Raw genomic sequence first — 11,998 nt, forward strand, 5'->3', positions numbered from 1 at the left:
AAAAAAGCCCAGGCCCTGAAGCATTCACCATTAAATTCTACAAGAAATTTATAGAAGAACTAATTCTGAAATCCTTTAAGGAAATTGAAAGGGAAGCAGTACTTCCAAAAACATTTCTGGAGGAAGTATTACCCTGATTCTAACACCAGAGAAGAAATGAACCAAAAAAGAAAACTATAGTACAATCTTCCTAATCAACATATATGCAAAAATACTCAATAAGATTCTGGTAAGCAGAATGCAGCAAATCATCAAGAAGGTTATACACCATGACCAAGTGGAATTCATCCCAGGAATGCAGGGATGGCTCAACATATGCAAATCAATAAAGATAATATACCATATTAACAGAGCATAAAACAAAAATCACATGATTGTCTCAACAGATGCAGAAAAAGCATCTGTCAAATACCCATTCATGATAAAAACCCTACACAAAACTGAAACAGAGGATCTTTATCTTAATCTGATAAAAACCACCTATGACAAACCAAAAGCTAACATCATACTAAATGGTCAAAAACTGAAAGCTTTCACCCTAAAATCAGGAATAAGACAAGGATGTCCACTATCACTTCTCCTATTCAATACAGTTCTGGAACTGTTAGCCAAAGCAATTAGACAATGGAAAGAAATAAAAGGAATAAGGATAGGCAAGGAAGAAGTTAAATTATGGTTATTTGCAGATAACATGATATTCTACATAGAAGACCTCAAAAGCTCCACCAAAAGACTTCTAGATTTGGTTACCAAATTCAGTAGTGTAGCTGGATACAAAATCAACAGTATTCCTGTACACAAATAAAAACTCATTGAGAAAGAAGCTAGGGAAACCACAGCACTTACAATAGCATCCAAAAAAATGAAATACTTAAGAATCAATCTAACAAAGGAAGTAAAAGATCTATATACTGAAAATTATGATCTCCTTGAAAAAGGAGATCAAAGAAGATATTAGAAAGTGGAAAGATAGCACTTGCTCATGGATAGGAAGACCACACATAGTGAAAATGGCCATATTGCCAAAATTGTTATGCAGATTTAATTCAATCATGATCAAAATACCATGAACATACCTCACAGAACTACAGAAAACATTCCTAAAATTCATTTTGAACCAGAAGAGACCTGGAATAGCAAAAGTAATTCTGGACAACAAAATCAAATGAGGGGCATCACAATCTCTTACCTGAAATTATACTACAAAGCTACTGTGATAAAATCAGCATGGTAGAGGAAAAAGAAAAACAGAACTGAGGATCAGTGGAACAGAATAGATGATGCAGACATAACCACAAACACACTCAGCCACCTTATCTTTGACAAAGGGGCCAAGCATTTTCACTGGAAGAAAGATGGTCTCTTTAGTAAATGGTGCTGGAAAAACTGACTTTCCATAGGCCTAAGACTAAAACTAGATCCATGTCTATCACCACACACCAAACTAAAGTCAAAATGGATCAAAGATCTAAATATTAAAACAGAAACACTAGGGGCTGAGGATTTAGCCCAGTGGCAAAGTGCCTGCCTGGCAAGCTCAAGGTCGTGAGTTCAATTACTGGTACTGGAAAACAAACAAACAAAAAAAACAGAAACACTAAATCTACTGGAAGAGAAAATAGATAGAACTCTTAAATACATAGGCATAGGCAGAGACTTCATGAACAAAGTCCAGACCACACAGGAAAATCAACAAAGAATCAACAAATGGGATCTCACCTTACTAAAAAGCTTTTGCATAACAAAAGAGATCACCAACAAAGTGAAAAGGCAACCCACAGAGTGGGAAAAAGTTATAACCAGTTGTCTCTCTGACAAAGGACTTATATCTAGAACATATAAATAATTGAAAATATCAGGACCCCAAAATTCAAAGACTCAATCCAAAAATGGGCATCTGAGATAAATACACACTTCTCAGATGAAGAAATACAAATCGCAAATAAATATATGAAAAAATGTTCAATATCACTAGTAATTCAAGAGATGCAAATTAAAACAACACTGAGATTCTATCTCACTCTAGAAAGAATGACTATCATCAAAAGAACAATCAATAACAAATGATAGCAGGGTTGTGGGGAAAGAGAAACTCTTCCCCACTGCTGGTGGGAATGTAGACTGGTGTAGCCATTGTGGAAATTAATGTGGAGATTTCTTAAAAACTAGAATTAGAGGTGCCACTCCAGTGTTGTATCTTCCCAGAAAAATGAAAAACATCCTACCACAGTGATATATGTGCACCCATGTTTATAGTATCACAATTTGTTATAGCTAAATCTTGGAAACAATCCCAGTACCATCAACCGAGGTATGAACAAAAAAGATGTGTTTTTTTAATATAATGGAATACTACTCACCCATTAAAAAGATAAACTTTAGACTTTTATAGGTAAATGGATGCAACTCGACACCATACCCATAAGTGAAATAAATCAGACCCACATGTGTAAACATGATATTTTCTCACTAGTGTGAGAATCTGAAGGAGTAAACAAGATCCAAAATGTACAATAGATATTTTGAATAGGGAAGAAATTATTCAAAAGAAAAGAAAAACTGTGATGGGAGAAAGGGGAAAGGAAGGAAATGAAAGGGAAAACAAAACAAAACAAAACAAAATAAAACCATATATATACACATATATGTGTATATATATATGTAACAAGACAGTTAAAATGGCTATACAGCTGGTTTCTCTTTGTTCTTTAAGGTGAAAGTTTTGTGTTAGTGATTTTCTGGACATTGTTTCATGCCTGTATCTTGTATTCTGAACAACTACACTGAATATAGCAATGTGTAATGTATTGATTATTGTTACTCTCCTACTAGCCTATTTAGAAACTGTTTTATTGTTATTTTTTACTTTTTTCTCTTTAAAATTTGTTAAAAGTGAACATATAATCAAGCCTGTCAAAGAACTCATATGGAAGAGAAGCAATTTGGTAAAAAAAACATGAAATAGTACCTTCAGGTGAGTCAGACATATGTCCTTTGTGAATCAACCACTGGCAGAGGTTTTTAGCAAAAGAGTACATAGAAATTGAAAACTTCTCAGATGATATGGATAACTGTCTCTTACTATGAGTAAATTGTGTAGACATTTTAGGGTAGAAGGCAGCTCTGCATGTGAACCTGGTATGGATAAGTTTCAGTTACTCAGGAAACAAAAGTTAATTGCATTATAAAAATAAAAATTAAATTAATTATCAAAATAAAAATTAAATTAAAAATAATTTTAAATTAAAATTTATGTACAGATCCAATGCAATCAGTACACATGATATTAAAATAAGGGAACTGGGGCTGGGGATTTAGCTCAGCGGCAAAGCGCCTGCCTCGCAAGTGCAAGGTCGTGAGTTCAGTTCCCGGTACCGGAGGAAAAAAAAAAAAAAACAAAATAAAATAAGGGAACTGTCAGTCATGCAAACAATCAGGATGTTTGCCAGCTCTAAGTCATATGACAGCCCTCTGGTATCTTAGCAAATCATCCATGAGCTCATTGTTAGCACTGAGGTGCTCCACGGAGACTAGCATTGGACTGTGATTCTGTTTTCAGAGTCTTATCTATCCTCCTAACTGGGGATACAGATTTCCTAGTGACTCTTTGAAATATTCAAATCTTTTCATTTTCCTGGATCCAAAATAGACTTCTTTGTGGTGACTCTTGCTAGGAAACAGTGAGGTGCAGTGCTCCATGGCTCTGTGAAGGTTACTGCTGATTGTCAGCTTGACTAGACTGAGGGATACTAGGAGAGCATTAAGGCACACTTCTGAGTTCATCTGTGTAGATCACGGGGAAATGACCTGCAGATATGCATCTTGTTCTAGGCCTCTTCTTCTTTTGTTCCAGGCCTGTTCCTGGCCTTTTTAACCATCCTCTGCATTCCTGGGCCAGCATGATTTGGTCTGAACCAGAAAGCAAGACAACAGTAGAACCCAGGTCAGTCAAATGACCCATTCAAAAGGGTGAATTCAAAGAACAGTGGAGAACTGGGAAGATGTGAACATGAAAGAAACTCAAGTATAAATAGTCTAACACATGTCAATTTGGCCTCCATCATGGTCCATTCACAAACCCAGTAGGAGACTGAACTGAGATGCCCTGTACCTTTCCTCTATACATCTGCAGTGTTTGCTGTCCTTGCCATTACCTTGGCCTGTCCTCGCTGAATACTGTAAAAGTTAAAACTTTGGATGAGATGTTTCTGACTGAATGAGCAGACCAGCTACTTAAGCAGTATGCTTTCTAACCCATGTGATGTTTGCACCTCTGCTTAGATAAATGGAAATGTTCACCATGAATCTTGACCATTACAGTCTCCTGCTGTGTATTAGAGATACACAGCAGATGGTTGTCTTAGTCTTTGCCCCTAAAATGCCCAGATAGATGACACCTAACAGCCACATCCCTTGTCTGTCGTCTTTGTCCACGAGATATTTGCTCAGTGTAGAAGCCAGAAGGTGAGGGAAAAAAAGCTGCAAATGCCTCGGGATTTCTTTTTCCTCTTTCAATAGTGATTGCATACATAGATATAAACATAGATACATAGATATATATAAGTCTTATTTTCCTTTTTTTCTCAATTTCATTAGCTACCATTGTGTGTATTCTGAAAACTTCTTAGCAATAGATTTTTGAGTTACTAATTAATTAAATATACTGCTTATGTTCTTGATCTTGTAAATTTGTGTTTGTCTTATTATTGATTTCCTTTCATTTACTCTATCATTTTCAAAGCTTTCCATAGTAAATATTTAGCTCATTCATTTTTATATTTTATTTTTATTGGTGTTCGTATTTAAGGCTATGAGAGGTGTTTTGGTTTTCTGTATATTGGCTTGTTTTATGTCCACTTGGCCTGTCTTACTTGGCATGTCCTTCTGTTTCAAAAACTCTTATCCCTACTGTGCTTCTCACTTAATCTCCTTGCCTAGCCTGTATTTTCTAATCCATAAAGTTATCTCCGGTGATATATGGTCCTTACCTAGGCTAAATCATATCCCTGCTGAGAACTGTAGCTTTCAAAAAATATGTCCAGGGGCTGGGGATTTAGCTCAGCGGCAAAAGCGCCTGCCTGGCAAGCGCAAGGTCGTGAGTTCGGTTCCTGGTACCAGAGAAAAACCAAAAACCAAAAAAAAAAAAAAAAAAAAATATGTCCAACTATTTTGACAACAAAAGAAATTACAACACAAAAGTATGCAGTAAACATGACTGAGGCTACACTGGATATATCTTTCACTGCTGGAGATCAAACCCAGGGCCTCATACATTCTAGGCAAATGCTCTACCCTTGAGCTACATTCCTAACCCTACAATTGGACAACTGAGTAAGTATATAGAGAGAACTAAGCAAATCTCTTTTACAGAATAAACACTTTAAATACTTCACATTTAAGGAGTACTGTATCTTCAGTATGGCTAAACATGGGGACTTCTTTCCTTAGAATAAAGTATGAAAGGATAAGTGTGATGAGGGTGACTTTACTATGTAGCAATCTGACAAGCACCACCTCAGCCAGGCATCCCGGGTTGTCATCATCAGTGTGAAGTCATGGTAATATAGGTACCATTAACATAATGTGATGAGACTGGTACTACCTTGAAGGTCTTTCTCCAAAATCCCATTACCCCAGGCTAGTACAGAGAAAAAGGTCAGATAAATTCCAAAGAGGGATATACTATAAAATACCCTACCAGTGCTGCTCACAACAGTCAAAGTCATCAAAAACTAAGAAAGTCTAAAAAAACAACGACTGCCAGGGAAGAACCTAAGGAAACACGAAACTCAGAGTACTGGGGTATTCCTGGATGGGATCCTGAAATAAAAAAGTAAAAAGTAGGCAATATAATAAAGTAAAGGTGTTATAGTAATAATGTATTAATGCTCCTTTATTGGTGGCGATAGATGTATCATGGTAGTATAAGGTGTGAACAATAGGATGGTGCTGGTGCTAGAGGACAGCAACTCCAGTATATCCTCTGATCCGCCCTGAGTCTGCCATCATTTCACACTTACTAAGCACATCTCTCTCTGGGAATAGGTTTCATTCCGAGCTCTCCATGTTTCCTTCTTTATTTGTTTATATACATATCTTTGGGCCCCAGTATACTCTTTGAAAAGAATAGAGGCAAAAGTACAAGAGGTAAGTCCACTGAAAGTTGTTATTTTCTTCTGTGAAACTTCATTGTTCCTGGATTTCCAATTCTTTTGAAAGACTGGTGTTTATGATATTTTATTGATCTTGTGAGTGGTACCATTTGGGAGGGAATATATTAAGAGATTAACACTGACAAGGACACCCGGATCCTAGCTACCCTTGAGTCTAAAACACTCCACCGAGAAATACTTCTGAAGAATAATAAAACTGTGATTTTATAAACATTGAATATATTTTCAAGGTAAGAATATTGTATATGTTAATAACTCACCCAAAAATATTTATTATATTTATGAAAGCAAATGATGAATTTTCTTTATACAAGAAATAATCTTATAATTCAGTTGCAATAATCTGGACAACCCAATAGAAAAGGCAGCAAAAAGTATGAAAGGTAGGTCAGAGGAGAATCAAAGAAAAGAACATATCGCACCAGAGTCACTGTGGACAGCTGTCCTGTCTTATTGATCATTACACACCAGGTCAGATATCACTGAGTTTCTACTTCATTTTCCCATATCACATTGGGTTTTCTAACGACTTTAGGAAAATCTTTTCCCATTTCAAGGCCGCAGTTTTATCAAGTGTAACAACTGAAGAGTCTGTCTCAAAGGAATCTTTTGGTCCTTTTCACAATGCAAGTGGCTCTAAGATTCTATAAAAGTTCTTTTCCTCAAATTTATAAGATAAAGATAGAGCACACACACAGAGCTGAGAAAATTAAAATATGAGAATGCAAGGGTGTTGAAGATCCCACTGAGAAGAGGTGATTGCCAGATCCATAGATCACCTTAGCTATCTGCATTTTCCCCAATTTACTTTACTTATGCCTTCACACTTTAGCTTGTGCTATTCAACTACTCTGAAATGTCTATCTCAATCCTATGGATCATTTTTCATGGTTCAGATCAAATGAATTCGTCCAAAGGACCCCATTAAGAAATTAGCTCTATGGGGGCTGGGGATTTAGCTCAGCGGCAAAAAGCGCCTGCCTGGCAAGTGCAAAGTCGTGAGTTCAGTTCCCAGTACCGGAAAAAAAACAAAAAAAAAAAAAAAAAGAAATTAGCTCTATGTTTTAATACTAGGCTCCACATTGCCATGGAGCACTCTGATGTGGAAAGTCATTTATCCTCATCTCTGGATGCAATTAACTCTTCCTAGATGAGGTGAAGTGGCTCCCAATAGTCTCAGAGTGTACTGCCTGTTCTAAGTGAGACGGAAGGCCGTGTGATCAGAGTAAATGCCAAGAGCTGATAAACACTGGGAGGCTATTTTTAGCTCCTACCCTACCACTAATGCCTGATAATCAACCCCTGGAGGGCTGATACATGTGAGTGGGTGGAAGATAATCTCCGTGCCAGTTCTAAATAGGGAAGATGATATGGTTGACCAGTGATTACTCTAGTGTTTTGTCTTAGTGCTGACGATGGATCCTTATAGATGAACAGGGTGCTTCCTGCCAAGATACTAGGGTCCTGGTGCATGTTGCTTTGTTGAATCTAGGTGTGAAAGCAAGACATGGAGGTAGAGAATATTTATTTCATCCTGCCACTGAATGCTTGATATCTGCTGCACCAACCAAGTCCCTGTAACTCAAATAGCTCTTTAGTAATGCATTTGTACCAGTCAGACCCCAAATGTGTAACTGTTCTTCTTCTGAGCTCCTTCACAAGTTACACACATAGTCATATATGACCTTAAAAAACACCAGAGGATTTAGATAGAGGAGCTCAGAAATCCATGTGCTGTCCTTCTCCATTACTGCTGATGTTATGGGGTTCACAGAAAGCAACAAACTTGTCCATGTCACTTGGGAATAGGACTTAGGTCTGGAAAATATTTCCGAAAATCCTGAAGGGAATCAGAGAAAAGAATCTATCTGGAAGAAATCAGAAGATGAATAGTAATTGAATGAGGATAAAATTGGTCTCTTCCTTGCCCATGTTCACTCTGTGCTGAATGGGCAAGCCAAGCCTACAGGGGGGCCCACAGCAATGGACGCTTGGTGCGAGCAAAATCATGTATCCCATGGGTCATCTTCATGTTGGGAAAACTTTATTTTTTTGAATTAGTAATTTTGGGCCAGGTATATAGCTCAATGGCACAGAGCATGCCTGGCAAGCACAAGGGCCTGAGTTCTATTCTTGGCACCAAAAAAAAAAAAAAAAGGAAAGAATTAGTAATTTCCCTGAAAGTACAATGATGAAAAACATGTTGGCAGGCTCTAAGATTTACTAGATAAATGGTGAGACATGAGTTGGAATCATAACAATTATTTAGTAACAATTTTATCAATTCAGCCAGCTCCATAGAATGGGAGAATCAATCATGGTCATGAAGTTTGAGAACCAGTCTTGTCTGTCCTTACCCTGCTTAGTGAAATTCAAGAATGCATTTCTCCCTTAAAAGGCCTGTACAACTGGCATAAATCAAAAGGAGAAACCACATCTAACCATAGCCATTTTGTTGACCCTTATGCCCTTCATGATCCTTTTCTTAATAAAGTGGCAACACCACTAGGAAGGCTGCGCAGAAGAAGCAAAGAGAAGCATACACCTTTTGAAGACCTGGTTCTTCATGTCCCTAGCTGTCCTCAGGCAACCCAATCTTCCTTAGTAGCATCATGTCCTGTTGCTTGGTAAGTTAAGAGAAGCAGGACAGTTGCATCTGAATCTACTGCATGTATTACATTGAGAACTAGGGAAACGATGTGGGTCAAGCAAGGAAAATGGTCTCTCTTTTTAATTGACTCGAAACATTTCACACACTTTCTTCTTTTTTCTGCCTTGATGTTTTTTAACTACACTGAGAATTTTTCTGCAAGTTATTTCTGAGAGTAGTTCCTAGAGATTTCTGTCAGCTGAAGAAAAAGAGCAAGGATAGGGGCTGGTTAAGTGTACTCCTCAAATATCCATGTGTGATATTAAAATACTTTGCCAGAAAGAAAATTTTAAGCAAAAAAAAACCCATCATCATCATTACTTGATGACAAGAACTGTCAAAAGCCCAGGTTCTGATGGATTCACTGCTGAATTCTACAAGAAATTTAGAGAAGATTTAATGCCAATTCTCCTCAAACTCTTTAATGAAATTGAAAGGGAAGCAATACTCCCTAACTCATTCCTAGAGGCAAGTATTACCCTGATATCAAAAGCAGAGAAAGACCCAACCAAAAAAGAGAACTACAGGCAAATCTCCATAATCAACATAGATGTGAAGATACTCAATAGGAAACTAGCAACACAACGTAGAAAATCATCAAGAAGATTATACACCATGACCCAGTTGGATTCATCGAAGGAATGCAGGGATGGTTTAATGTACACAAATCAATAAACATAGTACACCATAGCAACAGAGCCAAAGACAAAAATCACATGATGATCTCAATAGATACAGAAAAAGCTTTTGATAAAATCCAACACTCATTCATAATAAAAACCATATGGAAAATCAGAATAGTCTTCATTTCAATCTGATAAAAGCCATCTATAACAAGACAATAGCCAATATCATACTAAATAGAAAAACTGAAAGCTTTCACTCTAAAATCATGAATAAGAAAAGGATGTCCACTATCACCATTCCTATTCAGCATAGTTCTAGAAACATTAACCAGGGCAATTAGACAAGAGAAAGAAATAAAGGAATAAGGATAGGAAAGGAAGAAGTTAAATTATCATTATTCACAAATGGCATGATACTCTACATAGGAAGATGCCAAAAACCCCACCACAAGACTTCTAGATTTGATAACCAAATTCAGTAGTGTAGCTAGATACAAAATCAACAGTATTCCTGTACACAAATAAAAACTCACTGAGAGAGAAGTTAGGGAAACCACAGCACTTACAATAGCATCCAAAAGAATGAAATACTTAGGAATCAATCTCACAAAGGAAGTAAAAGACCTATATATTGAAAATTACAGTACTCTGAAAAAAGAGATCAAAGAGGATATTTGAAAATGGAAAGATAGCACTTGCTCATGGATAGGAAGACCACACATAGTGAAAATGGCCATATTGCCAAAATTGTTACGCAGATTTAATTCAATCATGATCAAAATACCATGAACATACCTCACAGAAGTATAGAAAACATTCCTAAAATTCATTTTGAACCAGAAGAGACCTAGAATAACAAGAGTAATTCTTGTCAACAAAAGCAAGTCAGGGGGCATCACAATCCATGACTTGAAATTATACTATAAGACTACTATAATAAAATCAGAATGGTACTGGCAAAAAAATAGACCTGAAAGTCTGTGGAACAGATTAGAAGATGTAGACATAACTACAAACACACTCAGCCACCTTATCTTTGGCAAAGGGGCCAAACATGTTCACTGAAAGAGAGGTAGCCTCTTTAATACATGGTGCTGGAAAAACTATCTCTCTATATGTCCAAGACTAAAACCAGACCCATATCTATCACCATACACTAAACTAAAGTCAAAATGGATCAAAGATCTAAATATTAAAACAGAAACACTAAATCTACTGGAAGAGAAAGTACTTAGAAATCCTGAAGACACAGGGGCAGGCAGAGAGTTCATGAACAAAACTCAAACTGCACGGGAAATACTTCAAAGGATTAACAATTGGGATCCCATTTTATTAAAAGGCTTTTGTACATCAAAAGAAATCACCAACGGAGTGAAAGGACAACCCACAGAGTGAGAAAAAATTTTAGCCAATTATCCCTCAGACAAAGGACTTCTATCTAGAATATGTAAAGAATTTTAAAAACTCAAACCCTGAAATTCAAAGCCCCAATCCAAAAACGGGCATCTGAGATAAATATGCACTACTCAGATGAAGAAATACAAATGGAAAATAAATATATAAAAAAGTTCAATATCATTGGTCATTCAAGAGATACAATTTAAAACAACATTAAGATTCCATCTCACCCCAGAGATAATGGTTATCATCAAGAAATCAACCAATAACAAATACTGGAGAGGCTGTCAGGGAAAAGGAACCCTTCTCCACTGCTGGTGAGAATGCAGATTGGTGAAACCACTGTGGAAATCAGCTTGGAGATTCCTCACAAAACTAGGATTAGAAGTTCCACTTAACCCAGCTATTCTCCTTCTGGGTATCTTTCCAGAAAAATTTAAAACATCATATCACAGTGACATATGTACACCTGTTTATAGCAGCATAATTTGTTATAGCTAAATCTTGGAAACAATCCAAATGCCCATCAACCAAGAAACCAATAAAAAGATGTATTGTTTTTTTCTGGTACCAGGAATCAAACTCATGACCTTGCGCTTGCTAGGCAGGCACTGTGCCACTGAGCTAAATCCCTAGCCCATTGTATTTTTATATAATGGAGTACTACTCAGCCATAAAGAAGGATAAACTTGAGACTTTTATAGGTAAATGGGTGCAACTTGAGACCATACTCTTAAGTGAAATAAATCAGACTCATGTGTATACATCATATTGTCTTCCTGGTGTGAGAAACTGAAAGAGTAAATAAGCTCTGAAATGTACAATAGATATTGTGAAATGGGAAGAAATTATTCAAAAGGGAAAAGGAACTGGGTTAAGTGAAGGGGAAAGGAAGGAAAGGAAAAAGAAAAAATGCAAGTCAGTTATACTATTAATGTCTCTTAGTTCCCTGAAAAGGAAGCTTTGTGCTAATATTAATTGATGAATTTTTATGTCCATATCTTGTATTCTAAGCAATAACTTTAAAGAAAAAAACATGCAATGCATTAACTTTTGTTATCCTCCTATTATTTTGTTTTACCTTTTTTTCCATAAAATAAAAGAAATAAAACAATTCTAAATTCAAAACTAAAAATGAAAAGAACTGTCAA

This window comes from Chinchilla lanigera, unplaced genomic scaffold (assembly GCF_000276665.1).
Source record: "Chinchilla lanigera isolate Chin_1 unplaced genomic scaffold, ChiLan1.0 scaffold00044, whole genome shotgun sequence".
Taxonomy (NCBI): domain Eukaryota; kingdom Metazoa; phylum Chordata; class Mammalia; order Rodentia; family Chinchillidae; genus Chinchilla; species Chinchilla lanigera.